The following is a 16705-nucleotide window of genomic DNA, read 5'->3' on the forward strand; positions in this document are numbered from 1 at the left end:
AAATAAACTACGTGATTAAAGTGGAAATTTTGAGATTAAAGTTGACATTTCGTGCTTTTTTCCCCACTGTGTGCCTTTTTTTTGTCTGTACCCTAATATGCTTTCATATGACACTCAGACGGTGGGCTACGACTCGCTTTTTCACGGCGACTTTGATATGTGATTTCTTTTTTATTTCGGGCACTGTGCGACTTTGTGAAGTTGAGCCTTTCGAGTTTCTCCGACACTCTGTCACTCGATCAGCTTCCTTTTGTTGATTATACCACTGTTTAAACCAACAAATAGTATGTTTTTCCTTTGCCTCCACTTGGTATTCGCTGAAATTCTTATATTTTCTCCCGTGCTTTTCCCATTGTCTTTTCACAGAAGGCTATTTATATTGATTTGCATATTCAAAGAGGCGTAATTCTGGGAGGAGTTGGGGCGGGACAGAAGGCGCGTGCACGTGCGTTACTTTTCACGCAAATCGGGATTTATGTAGTAGAAGAACGTAAAAGTATGCGTGCGCACAGATTCCTGCATCTGGATTTTTCTGTGCTTACGCACAATCCCGCTTTTGTGCTTGCGCCATGTTATAGTGTGAGTTCTACGCACGGCGTTATACATGAGGCCCCTGGTCCGTGGTGATTATTTTCCCTTTTTCGAGTAATAATTTCCATTTGTTTGTGCTACTGTGATCTTTGCTTTCTTTTTTTAGACTTTCTAATGTTCCTACTTTCATATTCTCTAACTTTCTCCACATTTGTATCGTGCATACGTTTTTTTTTTTTGAGCCTTTTGAATTCCACTGTTTCATTATCTGCTCTGCATGTGTATAGCGCCAACGTTTGTGAACGTGTTTATGAAGTTCTACTTTGTCTTTTACTCTGTCTTTTAATTCTGAGCCCGATTGCTATGTGCTTTGTTTCAGTTCTACTTGTTTCAGGCTGATAATTACTTTCCTTATTTTCTGAATTTGCACCTAGATTATTTTTTCTTTTTTGCTCTTTTTTCTCTCCAACGATTTTTTGAGTCTCTTTTCTTCCGCACTGCTTTCTTCTTCGCTTAGTCGTCGACGTTTCATTTATAACATATTGTCCTTATACGCTTTATATGCGCTGGAACCCTAGATCTGTGTGTGCTCAAATCCTTCAAATGACTGAATGTTTTGCTGCCCCATTGTCTTATTTGATATTGATTGTAAGTAGGGCGTGTCTTTCAAGAATCTCATTTTCTACGTCATCGTGAGACAGTCCTGGGTCAATCTCTTGGCACAAAGTCTCATGTTTAAGGTCCTTGCGGGCCTTTTAAGTGTACTCTGTGATCTTAATATGAAGATCATGTCTCAACGCCCTACTGTTTCTCTTCAGGATTTTTTTTAATAATAGAGAGATATCATTTATTACTTTGCCCATTGAACAAAGTTATGAATATTCATTTGCATTCCTGCTCTTGGTGTTGAATATTTGATATTAATATTGAGATATATTTTAATACTGTCATTTAGTGGTTGTCTATGTTGATAGGTCTTAACATTGTATGATTTGTATGGCATTCTTTGCACTGACGGCCACAGAAAACTGAGCAGCAAAATAAATCACACGTTCCAGGAGATGAATCAAAAGTCAGAAGAGTAGCAAGAGGTAAAAACCAGATAGACTGCAAATCTTTTGCCAGTCCCAAAATGCTAATCAAAACTTGCAGTTGTGGAAAGAATTACTGAAAGCAAGTGCACATATTTATTAAGCATCTCAGAGTAGGAAAACAATCCTAACTCTGATGAAAATTTGGTGCTACTCTTAGGAGTAAAAACATTTTATCAATTTCCTAATTTAAGAAATTATTCCTAACTTTACAAGGATTTAGAGAGTTTGTGAGCTGTCCTAACTCTCTGGGAGATGCCAGAAGATGGCGCTCAAGCAGAGATCGGCACGCACATTTGGGGAAAGGCAGAATGTTTGGTGAATGAACTTGTTAAAAGATATCAGAAAGAGAAGGAATACCATTTGTAATAAATTTTGTACATTACAAGATTGCTCAATCTACGGAGAGAAGCCTTGTGCTGGTTGCAAAAATTAAAGTACAGTGATCCCTTGCTATATCGCGCTTCGCCTTTCGCGGCTTCACTCCATCGCGGATTTTATATGTAAGCATATTTAAATATATATCGCGGATTTTTTGCTGGTTCGCGGGTTTCTGAGGACAATGGGTCTTTTAATTTCTTGTACATGCTTCCTCAGTTGGTTTGCCCAGTTGATTTCATACAAGGGACGCTATTGGCAGATGGCTGAGAAGCTACCCAACTTACTTTCTCTCTCTCTCTCTCTCTCTCTCTCTCTCTCTCTTGCGCTGACGTAGGGGGGTGTGAGCAGGGGGGCTGTTCACACACCTAGACGATAGGGACGTTGCTACCTTCTGTGTGCAGCTGCTTCCTGAAGGATATGCTGCACAGTGCTTCGCACACTTAAAAGCTCAAAGGGCACGTATTGATTTTTGACTTTGTTTTTCTCTGGCTCTCTCTCTCTCTCTCTCTTTCTCTGCTCCTGACGGAGGGGGTGTGAGCTGCCGCCTTCAACAGCTTTGTGCCGCGGTGCTTCGCATACTTAAAAGCAAACAGCCCTATTGATTTGTTTGCTTTCCTCTGTCTTTCTGACAGACTCTGCTCCTGATGGGCACTCCTTTGAAGTGGAAAATATGTTTGCATTCTTTTAATTGTGAGACGGAACTGTCATCTCTGTCTTGTCATGGAGCACAGTTTAAAGTTTTGAAAAAGAGACAAATGTTTGTTTGCAGTGTTTGAATAACGTTCCTGTCTCTCTACAACCTCCTGTGTTTCTGCGCAAATCTGTGACCCAAGCATGACAATATAAAAATAACCATATAAACATATGGTTTCTACTTCGCGGATTTTCTTATTTCGCGGGTGGCTCTGGAACGCAACCCCCGCGATGGAGGAGGGATTACTGTATTAGGAACATTATGTGTAAAATGCAGCTTTGCAATAGCAATGACTTGAGTATATCACAACCAACTATTTCTCAAATCTTGTACCAAACATGTGAGGAAATATGTAAATACACACATTTCCCCAACACTCTGTGTTATGTAATGTTAAAGCAAGCTGCTTTCATGCAATTCGGTGGGTACATAAACAGTATTACCCCCCAGTGTGGATGAGTACACATATGTGAATCATAAGTGATTTCACAGTATCAATAAACAGGTGGTCATGAATGCAAAGTATACTGTAGTAGCCAGCATATTAACCTGAAGATTGTTGGGGCAGTATGGGTGATTGCCAGTAAAATGCCACACTGAGCTGCGCACTCCACAAATCTCTGAAATGTTCGTGTTCCATTTTAAAAGCCCTGGAAGGTTCAAAAAGTCAAGGCCTAGACCTTGTTTTTTTATCCAGGACACTCACATGCCCAGACACTCAGACTTCTCGCTTAATCTCCCAAAAGCCCCGATCAGAGCCTCCATTGACTCTACAAAGATCACAGCATTGTTGGCAAACTCAAGATCAGTGAATCTTTCTTCACCAACAGATGCCCCACAGCCTCTGGACCCCAACACGCAGTTGATGCAAGCATTCAACAAGGTAGGAGTAAAGACACACCCCTGATGAACCCCAGAATAAATTTGAAAAACACAGAGGTTCTTCCTCCACTCTGCACTCTGCACAGCACACAGAGTACCAGCGTAATGGCCAGTCATGATATCCACCTACCTCGGGAGGATCCTGCAAAATCTTAGGATGTCCTACAGGGTAGCTCGATCAACTGAGTCGAATGCGTTACGAATATCAAAAAAGGCTACAAAAAAACTCTACCAATATTCGCTCTCGATGAGGACCCTCAGTGCCAGTAGGGGGCAGATAGTAGACTTCTTATGCGTAAAACCAGAGTGCTCTGGTCGCTGGTAGGTGAGCAAGTGATCCTGGATCCTATTGAGGATGACCCTATCAAGGACTTCACCAGACAACAAGAGCAGTGTTATCCCCCTGTAGGTGTTGCAATCCAGGCGATCCAGATAGAGATGACAAGTCCCATTTTCCAGTCAGTTGGGATGATGCCCATCTCTCAAATGGAAGCAAAGATTACTTGCAATGCCAGCAGGACAGCCTTACCAGCACCCTGGAGAAGTTCACCCCGGATACCACAGATCCCTGCAGCCTTCCCTACCATCAGCTGGTTCACCACCTGAGCTTCGCAATTTCGTCTATCTGTATACTTGTATATGGTTGAGATGACAATAAAGTTCACTTTGACTTTGGTTCACAGTTAATTGGATGATCAGCTTCAAGAACCACAGACCCAGAGATGTCCAACGTCCTAGCCGGAGGATCAGCTTTAAACAGCTTCTCAAAGTAGCCAGCCCAGCGGGTCACAACTGCAGCATCATCCGTGAGGACCATTCTATCAGTCTCCCTGACTGCAACTTTCTGAGGAACAGATTTGGACAAAGAGCAAAATTAACAGAATGGACCAGAAAATAATTCAATAATTGGAAACATACCAATTCCATCCATCCATTTTCCAACCCACTGAATCTAAACACAGGGTCACAGGGGTCTGCCGGAGCCAATCCCAGCCAACACAGGGAACAAGGCAGGAACCAATCTTGGGCAGGGTGCCAACCCACCGCAGGACACACACAAACACACCCGGGCCAATTTAGAATCGCCAATCCACCTAACCTGCATGTCTTTGGACTGTGGGAGGAAACTGGAGCGCCCGGAGGAAACCCATGCAGACATGGGGAGAACATGCAAACTCCACGCAGGGAGGACCCGGGAAATGAACCCGGGTCACCAGGTCTCCCAACTGCGAGGCAGCAGCGCCACCCACTGCGCCACCGTGCTGCCCGAACATACCAATTATTTTGTATTTTATATTTGTAGTCAACTTATAAAACTTTGCAGAGATCTGTTTAAATTTTTATATTAAAGAGTCTGTTCTGTTGTCAAAAAAGCCAAATTCAATCCAGTCAGATACAATATTGTGTAACAATAAAATGTTACAAAAGGGGTGAATCCATTTTCTAGGCACTGTATAATGCTTGCTATGGGGAGCAACTGTGAAAGGAAAAAATATTTATTTAAATATTATATATATATAAAATAGTCAGACTGAGTTTTGAACAAAATACCAGGTCATGTTTCAAAAAAGTCTTTTACAAACCTACTGAATAAGACACCTGTAAAATATACTTATTAGAAAGAAACAGGCATAATGAATTCTTTCCCCTTTTCAGTCTTTTGTATGATCCATATCTAGTCATTAGTACCAGATGAGTATATCTTGCACACTATGTATACAATTGTCTGTTGAATTAATTTAAATCAGAGATTTTTAGCAGAAAATAGCATTTTATTTTGACATATTAGTTTTATATGGTAAAATAAATCTTAAAGTGTTTTATAAGCATGAAGCTTTACATTTATTTTTTAATTTCAGAAATAGGTTGCACCGCAGTGAAGACTGGAGATTGCAATGGTAACTTTGTGTTTTCCAATGCAGTAACATGGCCACAAGGCCAAGAGACTTACTTGGTGAAGGGTTTGTTTACACATGGTGTGATCAGTTAAATGCTCTTGATGAAGTCTTTGAAAATATTCAGTTCTGCAGATGCACCTTAACTTAGCAATGTTTAGTCTGCTGAAATTGATTTGGACTTTAGTGATGTTTTAGGGCAATTTATTGATTTCTGAACAGTCACAAAGAATAGGAAGGTCAGACACGATGCAATTGAAAGTGAAAGGCAGGCATCCTTCACTGAATGCTTCATAATCTGTAATTTTGCTTCTTTATAAACAGAACTTGACAGTTCCTCTATATGGGTCATCAATACACTCTGTAGAAGAAGTATGTTTTTTCAACTTGACAAAAGAACCTGTTAATTACAGTAGGAGTGCAAAGTGTAAAGAACAGCCTTAGAGAGCATTGATGAGAATATAAGTATATAAGTGCACCTGGAATACTGCTTATGAATGATAGCTTATGAACATTAGAGGGAAGTTAGAATCATGAATGACTACCCAGTAAAAACAAAACCTAAATACAGGAGTCACATTACCCTACTCCAAATTACTCTGCATTAATGGAGTGTTTTACTGTATGTAAATATATCAGAGAATTATTTAAATTGGTTTCTCAGCTTATCATCTTGCACATACACTTGATCCGTCATGGGGGACACAACTGCCAAGAATGTTGACAGTTAATGGCAAATGTTCGGTAATAGCTTATCATTCTGTTCAACTTGACAGCAGTCTAGCAGTTTTAAAGTAGCATTGACCTGAGAAATTAATTTCCAATTCCTGCTTACTTCGAGAATCTCTTGGGTTTTGGCCTATTGTATATAGTAAGAGCTAAAAAAAAGTCAGGTTTACCTTTATTAACTCAGCATTGTGCCCTAAGCCAAAAAGATATTTACATCGTCTAAGAAGAGCATACCTTGTAAAATGAGAATATTTGAAATAGTATGCCCTGTGGAATATCAATATATCCCCAAAAGGCATACATTGCTCTAGTCAAAGAGCATAAAAAGATACTGCACCTACTTGAAAGTAATTTCTATACTTAGTTAGAACTTCATTAAACAACAAAAATCAATAATAACAAATGTTGTGTTTAGATTTAAAAGAACATCAATAGACATTTCCCAAACAGTGAGTAGACACAGAGCTGTCTCATACTGCTTTATTCATTACATTTCCATTGATAATAAAGTTGGGTACAGTTATATACCAAGTTCTGTTATATCAAAGAAAATGTGACATGTTTTCTTCACAAGAAATATTTTTTTGTTAGGTGAGGTCAGGTTGGGGAGCATGAACTGGCACAGGACTTTTCATACCCACCACTTGAAAAAACAACTCGAGATTCTGGTTTTAAACCCCTTAGGCAGACACGTGGTCCAGTCCCACCCTCCTGAAATAACCATCTATCTGCTGCAGTCAGGTGTTACGTGGGCGACCCCCTGGCCTGGTCCAGCTGCTCAGGTCTGCATCAATGAGGATCCTGCAAGCCAGATCCCCCTCTGGGAAATGCGTCACGTGACCATAGTGATGTAACTGACGCTTCCACTCAATGCAGGTAATGTGTGTCATTTGAGACTCCATGAGCAAACGCTCCTTCAACACAAAGTCAAACTAGCGGCACCAATGGATTCGTTGAAAATACACTGTACCGAAGAAGCAGTATAGAAGAACACACAGAATACAAAGCATTTAACATGCTACTTTAGCAGACAGGTAGCTTCGGAACTCTAAAGACTTAAATCTCCATCCCTTTGTAAAGATATTTGGAGTGCCACACGTCCCTTTCTAGTGACCTCAGGACCCCCCATGCTCTCCAAATCCACCTATTGACTTCATAAGAAGAGTCACTAGAGACATGAGGTCAACATTCCCTCTGCAGACAGAGACACTGCTGATGGTTGTGAGGTCATTAAAGGCCTGTATTTTGTTTTTTATCCAGGACACTTGCAAGTCCAGACACTCAGATTCTCCACTCAGTCTTTCGAGAGCCCCGATCAGAGCCTCCATTGACTCTGAAAAAATCAAAGCATTTTTGGCAAAGTTAAGATCAGTGAATCTTTCTTCAGCTGAAGGCCCATCAGCTGCAGGACCCCACAACCCTGCCCAACACCTAGTCCATGCAAGCATTGAACAGAGTAGGAGCAAGAACACACCACTGATGAACGCCATAATCAACTGGGAAAAATGCAAAGTTCAGCACTCACAGTACCAGTAAACAGGCTGGCCATCATATCCAGCAACTTCGGGGGATCATTTGAAGTCACAGGATGTCCCACAGGGCAGCTCAACCAAGCTGAATGCTTTACAAAAATCGGTAAAGTCTACAAAGAAACTCTGCCGGTATATGCATTTGTGCTCAATGAGAACCCTCAGTGCCAGGATGCGGTTACTTCTTAGCCATAAAGCGAGACTGCTCCAGCCGCTGATAGGTGAGCAAGTGACCATGGATCCTATTGCGAATGAACCTAGCAAGGACCTCAGCCATAACACACAAAATAATCAGAAGCTAACTAAAATATTCCAGAAGCACCAACAATTCGAATTGTGTGGATTTTTTTTTATTATGAATTACAGCTACAAAATAAAAAAAGAAAGCTGCAACCGATGAATTAATATTAATGGGAAGTCAGAAAACAGTTGGATATGACTGGTCTGATGCATTACATTCTTCTCTGTGTACTGGCACACATTTATAAATTTAACACATTTTTAAAATACCATGAAACATATATAAATACTAGACATTAATAAATTAATACATTTAAAAAACAAACTTTTCTTTTTATAATAAGCAATAAGTGTGGATTTGATTTTAAGTCTATCACAGTTCTTTCAGGAAGCTGGGTGGAGCATATGATGTACTCATAAAATATAAAATTTAAAAACTCTAGAAGAAGGCCTTATTGCACTAAGACTAACTTAGATATGTTGCACATTTGTTAATTACTTGTTGGGCAACTCTAAATCGTCAGTAGCTTTGACAAAACTAGTGGGTTTTCCAGAATTTTATGAAAGTTGACATTGACAATCTAAATTGTCAAGTGGACAATTTTAAAATTTGATTTCTTTTTAATATAATGTATCTAACAAGAATGTTGTTATATAATATGCTACCATGGCTGTCCATTTGTCTGTCCAGGATTTTAAATCACCTGTAGCTCACAAACTGTTTGACCTATTGATCTGAAATTTGGTATACAGATACTACGTGATGTCTACTATCTGCTTTCGGGGCAAAGATTGACTTCGGCTGTCCAGGATTTTAAATCACCTGTAGCTTGCAAACTGTTTGACCTATTTACCTGAAATTTGATACACAGATACTACCTGAAGTCTACTATCTGCTTTTGGGTTGATGATTGACTTCCAAGGTTATTCCTCTTTTTATTTTATGTTACTGTAGAATCAACTCTAGGCAGTACCCATCAGGGTGGCTGTGTGGCGCATTTATATGGGTGGCGTTCTCATTCCTACCCGTTACTGGTTTCAGTATATTTATGAGCAACTGTTTCTTCTGTGGAGTCCTTATTTTGACTATATACTAAGAGCTTTAAGATGTCATGTAAATAACAAGAAAACGTTTTGAGATGGTCATGAAGAACATTAAGCCATGTTTGTAGAGAAACTATCCCACTGATTTTAAAGAGAAATAAAGAAGGACAAACTGATATTTCTGGTGACACTACTGCTCACAGTTTGTGGCGCAGTAGACTGAATTCTGACTGCTGCAAAATGGATCCAGCATTCTTGGTTCAGAGGCAGTGCCTGGTTGATGGTGGTGTGGTAACTGCACCGTATATTCTCCCTGTGTCTGTGTGGGGATTTTTCTCTGGCTGCAATGGTTTTCTTTCCACATCCCAAAGAATTTCAGGAATGTTGAAATGTGCCTTAACTGACCCAATGCAGCTGTGTGTGTAAAAATTGAGTAATGGAGTGGCACCATGTCAAGGGCTAGTTTGTGCTTTGTAATCACTGCTAATTGGGTAGGCTCCCTCTCTCCCTGTATTGGATTTTGAGAATGTTATTTTATACTTGGGTTAGATATATGAAAAAAAAAAACACTAAAACAACAGGTCAGTTGCAATACTGTACATATACAGTATAGTATGACTTCTAAAAAGGCTTGCAGATAGTTTGAAATGCAATTGTAGTAACCATGTACTACCTGTAACAGAGGTACAGTATTCATGTTGAAAAAGGCAACTCGATTAATGAGATTTTCTCTATTAATTTATTTTGTAACCTTCTAACCCAGTTCATGGTGTTCGGCAGGGTAATCACTTACATGGGAACACTTTTTTATAACTTACTAACCTAGGAAGGTTTAGGATGAGTTACACATATTGTGTTCAGTTTATGTGTCAGTTTATATATTGTATATTCAGTATATCAATTCCATTTGCAAAACTGAAGCCTCATGTCTCTGTTGTGCTTCATGGTGGGATGCAGACACTTACTAATGCAGCACTCCCCAGGTGCCTCATGCATAACGCCGTGCTTAGAATTCACACTAAAACATGGCGTATGAACAAAAAAATCCAGATGCATAAATCTGTCCATAGACCAAGTTCCACGTTCATCTGCTACATAAATCCTGGTCTGTGTGATATGTAATGCACGTGCATGCTCCTGCCACCCCCCCAGACTCCTCCCAGAATTACACCTCTTTGAATATGTAACTCAATATAAATAGCTCCTAATGTTTTGCGTTCTATGAAAAGACAATGGCAAAAGCACGAGGGAAAAAGAAAAATTTCAACGAATACCAAGTAGATGCAAGGAAAACCTTACTATTAGTTCAAGTTCAGAAAGTCGCAAAGTGCCCGAAATAAAAAAGAAGTGGACAGATATCAAAGTCACCGTGAAAGGCTAGACGTACCCCACCGTCTGAGTGTCATACGGAGGCATATTAGGGTACAAATAAAAGAAAAACAAAATAGGGACACAGTTGAAAAAAATGTCCAAATGTCAACATTAATCTTAAAATCCCCACATTAATCACGTAGTTTATTTTGTCATTAAAGTAGAACGACATAAACTTCATCTTAATATTGTTTAATTTACTAGTTTCTCAAATCCCATCATAACTAAAGTAGTATGTTAAATGCTTTGTATTCTGTGTGTTCTTCTATGTACTCTATGTGTGTGAATCACTATGTGCTTCTTAAACGGGCTTTCTCTTCCGCCGACAGGACACAGAATACATTACATTCATGATATTACAGCTCTCTGAACAATTTAAATATTAAGATGTATACTTGATATCATTTTCATAATGATAGGAATTAAAGCATGTATTAAACATGGGGACATGGTGGCATAGTATTAGCGATGAGCTGGCACCCTGTCCAGAGATTGTTCCTGCCTCTGGCTGCGCTGTGAGAGACCTAAGGTGAAATAATTTATTGCAGCAGTACTGTCTTTCTCAAACGTACTAACCTCCAATTCCTGTCCTTCCTTTTCTTTCTCCAAGTAACCAATCACCACGCAGTCAGCTCTGTAATTGATGCCAAGCCATCTGTAAGCTTAGAACACCGATTCTTCAAAACTTTTATAGAACATTGAAATATCTTCATAGTACGTGTTTAATTAATCTATCCATCTATCCATCCAGTGTCGCACCAATCCCAGTAAGCATACAGCGTGAGACAGGAACAATCCCTGAACTGGGTGCCAGCTCATCGCTACCGCTGTCCACCGTGTCCTCACATGTTAATTATTAACAATATACATTATTTTAATGAAGTTTAAAACTTATTTGTATAATGTAATAAACATATTTTGCTGCATTTCACCTTAAAAATGATATCAAGAGCTCCAAGAAGATAGCGCTTGGAAATCTAAATCGACTTAGAAGCCAGTTGTCATCATATGTAAATACGCGCTTTATAAAGTGGCTCAGGTTGTGCAATATTGTAACTGTAGTGCAAGTTTACAGTGAGGCAATTGTACTTATAAGTACAAACAGTTCTACCAGGAATACTTTCTGGACTGATTAAGTGTGTTTAGAGCTCCTGGGATGAAACTCTTTCTGAAGCGCAAGGTCCCTATAGGAAAGGCTCTGACGTGTTTGCTGTACTGTATAGGAGAAGTTCAAATGGACTGTGCGCATGGCTGAGACAGCATGTGCTAGATGCTGTATCCCGATAATCCGATTAGCTGCTGTACAACTGTGATTCCACACTCAGATACAGTGGGTTAAAGTACTGTGAGTGGTGACAGCGCTAAAGCAGCACCATTATATGGTGTGATAAACGGCCAGCATCTCAATCCAGCTGGGACGTTGCTGAACTGAATGAATGGAGGAAGGTAGAATTTTCAGGACACTGCCTCCCCCAGAACACTAGAAAGCAGCTCCCCGGATGGTAGCTGTACCCCGGATTCCCTCAGGGCATTCTGGGACATGGAGTCCGTTTCCTCAGCTCTGTTGGGTGCCGTGGGTGCCACCAGAGGAAGCTCATAAAGGACCTGAGGACTCCTACTTCCCTACAACCCGGAAGTACTTTGAAGTTAGTAGGACGGAAGCCCACAAGTACTTCCGGGCTGCTTAAGAACTGAGGAGGTGTCGTTTGACCCGGAAGAAGAGGAGGAGTACTTCCGGGTCAAGGAATATAAAGGACTGGTTGAGACCCCAGCAGAGAGAAAGTCGGAGTTGGGAGGGAGTGTGACGGAGCTGCTGGGAGGAGAGGATTGTATTTTTGTGGTTATTGATTATTTGATTATTGTGGATTGTGGGGATTGTGGTGCTTTGTGCACTTTATTTAAGAAAATAATTAAAAATCTGCTTGGTGCTTTTAAACGTGTGTCCTGAATATCTGTCTGTTGGGTTTCATGGGGCAAGAGCACCCTCTAGCGTCCACAATGGTTACGGGTTGATTACAATCAGATGCCTTAAACTAATAAACAATATGCGGTTAATTTTAGTGTACAGTAATCCCTCCTCCATCGCGGGGGTTGTGTTCCAGAGCCACCCGCGAAATAGGAAAATCCGCGAAGTAGAAACCATATGTTTATATGGTTATTTTTAGAATGTCATGCTTGGGTCACAGATTTGCGCAGAAACACAGGAGGTTGTAGAGAGACAGGAACGTTATTCAAACACTGCAAAAAAACATTTGTCTCTTTTTCAAAAGTTTAAACTGTGCTCCATGACAAGACAGAGATGACAGTTCTGTCTCACAATTAAAAGAATGCAAACATATCTTCCTTTTCAAAGGAGTGCAAAGCAAGCAGTCAAAAAAAAAATCAATAGGGCTTTTTGGCTTTTAAGTATGCGAAGCACCGCCGGTACAAAGCTGTTGAAGGCGGCAGCTCACACCCCCTCCGTCAGGAGCAGGAAGAGAGAGAGAGAGAGAGAGAGATAGCGAGAGACAGATAAAAAAAATCAATACGTGCCCTTTGAGCTTTTAAGTATGCGAAGCACCGCCGGTACAAAGCTGTTGAAGGCGACAGGTCACACCCCCTCTGTCAGGAGCAGGAAGAGAGAGAGAGAGAGCCACAGAAAAACAAAGTCAAAAATCAATACGTGCCCTTTGAGCTTTTAAGTATGCGAAGCACCGTGCAGCATGTCCTTCAGGAAGCAGCTGCACACAGCCCCCCTGCTCACACCCCCCTACGTCAGCGCAAGAGAGAGAGAGAGAGAGAGAGAGAGAGAGAAAGTAAGTTGGGTAGCTTCTCAGCCATCTGCCAATAGCGTCCCTTGTATGAAATCAACTGGGCAAACCAACTGAGGAAGCATGTACAAGAAATTAAAAGACCCATTGTCCGCAGAAACCCGCGAAGCAGCGAAAAATCCGCGATATATATTTAAATATGCTTACATATAAAATCCGCGATGGAGTGAAGCCGCGAAAGGCGAAGCGTGATATAGCGAGGGATCACTGTATTTGAAAAAGCTGCGTCAGGGATGTGAATCTAAAAAGTAAAGGGAAACCACACAGGAACAGTAGCACTGCTTTGACGCTGGGTGCCACCAGTTTTACAAAACCGAGCGGAGAACTTGCATACGCAAGGGATTGAATTGGCATGAAAATGTGCAATGTTTTACTCCAAGTTTAGTTTTCATACATTGCAATGTGAGAGTGGAAACAGGCGTATGCAACATTTTTGTGCGTACGCACCGTTTAAACATGAGGCCCCAGCTCTGCTATGGACAAACGGCATCCTGTCTAAGCCAAAAATTTAAAATTTTGACTTGTCAGTCTAGAGCAGATACTCTGATTGTTCAGCACCCTAGTCCTTGTCTTGGCTTTGTTTCCACCTCAGAAGAATGGCATTTTGGCAGCAACTCTTTCATGAAGGCTACTTGTGACAAGTCGTCTCTGGACTGTAGAGGGCTATATGTACTTGGGTTTAAGTGGTTTCTGTGAGTTCAGAACTGATAGCAAAGCTGGAGTCATTCTGTTTTCAAAGATGCATTAGTTTGACAGCTCTCTCATCAGCTGTGCTCATTTTTCACTGCCGACCACTGCTTTTCTGCTTCCCAGCCTCACCCCTTTCCTTATGATTCTACAGAATAGACTGAACAACACATCATGGAGCTTCGGTCTACTGCACAGTTTCTGCTTGGGAGAGACCTTGCTGATGCTGTAAGAGTTGATGATTTGAAGGAACATCTGCCATCTCAGCTTCTACACTCATTTCTGTTTCAATTAATTAGTTTTGTTCAAATAAACTCAATATGTCATTGATCAATAGCACCTGTTTCTTATCTTTGTTTAATCATTCATAGAGCTATAGACCTACAAAGTAATCAACTTTTTTATCAGAAAAGTGGTCTAATACTTAATATGACTTAATAATTTGACAAAATACAACATTTTTCAGTAACATTTAATTTTTTGGATAAAAAATGTTTGGAAATGTGAAATTTGCTGTTTTCATCTGAGAAACTAGACAGAAGACAGTAAGTAAACATTTGAGACAAAATTTATCTACAAAAACCCAAAATGCATTCCTGTGTGCTATAACATCAGACTAATTATGAGAAGAGCAGCAATTCAGTCCACCAAAGTTTGTGAATCTCTATTCACCTAAAACCATCAAGCCAAGTTTGGAGGGGCCCCAAAGTACTATCATCTTTGATTTTCTAGAAAAATGTAACCCTAACGGGCGGCATGGTGGCGCAGTGGTAGTGCTGCTGCCTTGCAGTTAGGAGACCTGGATTCGCTTCCCGGGTCCTCCCTGCGTGGAGTTTGCAAGTTCTCCCCGTGTCTGCGTGGGTTTCCTTCGGGCACTCCGGTTTCCTCCCACAGTCCAAAGACATGCAGGTTAGGTGGATTGGCGTTTCTAAATTGGCCCTAGTGTGTGCTTGGTGTGTGGGTGTGTTTGTGTGTGTGTCCTGCGGTGGGTTGGCACCCTGCCCAGGATTGTTTCCTGCCTTGTGCCCTGTGTTGGCTGGGATTGGCTCCAGCAGACCCCCGTGACCCTGTGTTCGGATTCAGCGGGTTGGAAAATGGATGGATGGATGGATGTAACCCTAACAGTTTCAATCTGTATGTGTTCATGTTCATTAGGAACTTTTAATATAATTCCCATCATAATTTTAAACACTTTGATCATGTCACCTCTTCTTCTCTGTTATTAAAGTGAAAATTGTTAAATTCCTTCAGTATTTCCTCATATCTCATACCTCTCAGTCCCAGAATCAGAATTTTTGTTTTTTAGGCTTTTTCTATCACTGCTATATCTTTTTTATAGATTGGAGACCAAATCTTCATGCCGTACACAGGTGAGGCCTCACCAGTTAGTTAAAAACCTTTAGCATAACCTCCACACAGCAAGCTATATAAGCTAACATCCTCTTAGCTCCCTTAATTTCTTTTGTACTTTTTTGAATGTTGAAAGTGCACAATGACTTCTAGGTCCAAGTGACCCACATTGTGTCCTCATTACACATTTCCAATCACTTGATGCTACTAATCCCGAGGCTATCCTCTAGCACTCTAACCTAACTAGAAGACACAGATAAGATGAGTAATGCAGAAAAGTTCTTGCATAAAATACACGGAAAGGGAGTTGAAATAAAGTAAAAATATTAAAATTCCCTTATAATGGTTGGCAGCAATGTGCAAGAAAACTAGCAATTTAAGTGCAATGGACTTGAGCAGGGTCAGAAGTGGTGAACTTAGCAACCTGTTTACTATGACCACTTATGACGCAACCCAAGACAATTGACAAAAACACTCAAAAATTAATTATAAACCATTTATTAAACAGTTACCACATTTGTGAAGGGTACATTGAAATTTTAAGAACATGGTGGAAACCCCTGGCATTAAACAAGACGACTAGTTTCAAGACTGTTTGATTTTATTTCCTCTCGTATAAAGCTAAAGATCTCAACTGCTTACTACTTTAAACACATGTAGAATGCAGTTGACATTGGCTAGTAAGAAGTGAATAAAAGTTTAGTTAGGACTATGTGTGAGACCCTTACACATTCAGAATTTTTGTCAAAGTTCAGTAAAATGCAATCGAAAAGTTGGTGAGGGGCAAAAAGACAGTCCATCTGAAGGATTATTACAGGAAGCCGGGAGACTACAGGATCAGCAGAGCCTGTACTTTTATGTCTGTCAACTTAGTGTATCACTGCTTTGCTTACAAATCAACAGGGAATGTTATGTGTACCTGCACTGAAAAGAGAGCAAAGATGGTTGGTGTCAGGCCAATTGTGAGGAACAAGCCTTTGACAAAAGTCCAGAGCCAATTTTTAATCATATTCCATCCCTGGTAAATGAAGAAAATATAACAATTGTGTTTTTAAATAATTAAAGTTTTATGTATTTAATAACAAAGTACAACTCAATCAAGCAATTACAATAGTATGTTCCCAAGACATTCTGTGAAAACCAGCTATTGATATTGTGTTTTCTAAATACATACAGTATGAATACATTTTTATACTTTTGAAGAATGATGAGCAGTGACATAGTAAACAGTGGAAAAAAATCATGAGGTTATAAATCTATCCTTCAAAATGGTTCTCTATAAATGGATGAGTTTTTGTGTGGGAAATCTCAAAAGACATTCAGAGGCCTGAATGCTTGCCTCCCACAGTGCATTTCCCTAACACAATTTAGGTTCACTGAAAAAATGAATGCCAATAAATGCAAGTGATCAGTTTCATCATATAGTGACACATTCTAACTTGATGGTTGTAGGATTGTTTAGGGCAGGGTT

Source organism: Erpetoichthys calabaricus, chromosome 10 (genome assembly GCF_900747795.2).
Source record: "Erpetoichthys calabaricus chromosome 10, fErpCal1.3, whole genome shotgun sequence".
Classification (NCBI taxonomy): domain Eukaryota; kingdom Metazoa; phylum Chordata; class Cladistia; order Polypteriformes; family Polypteridae; genus Erpetoichthys; species Erpetoichthys calabaricus.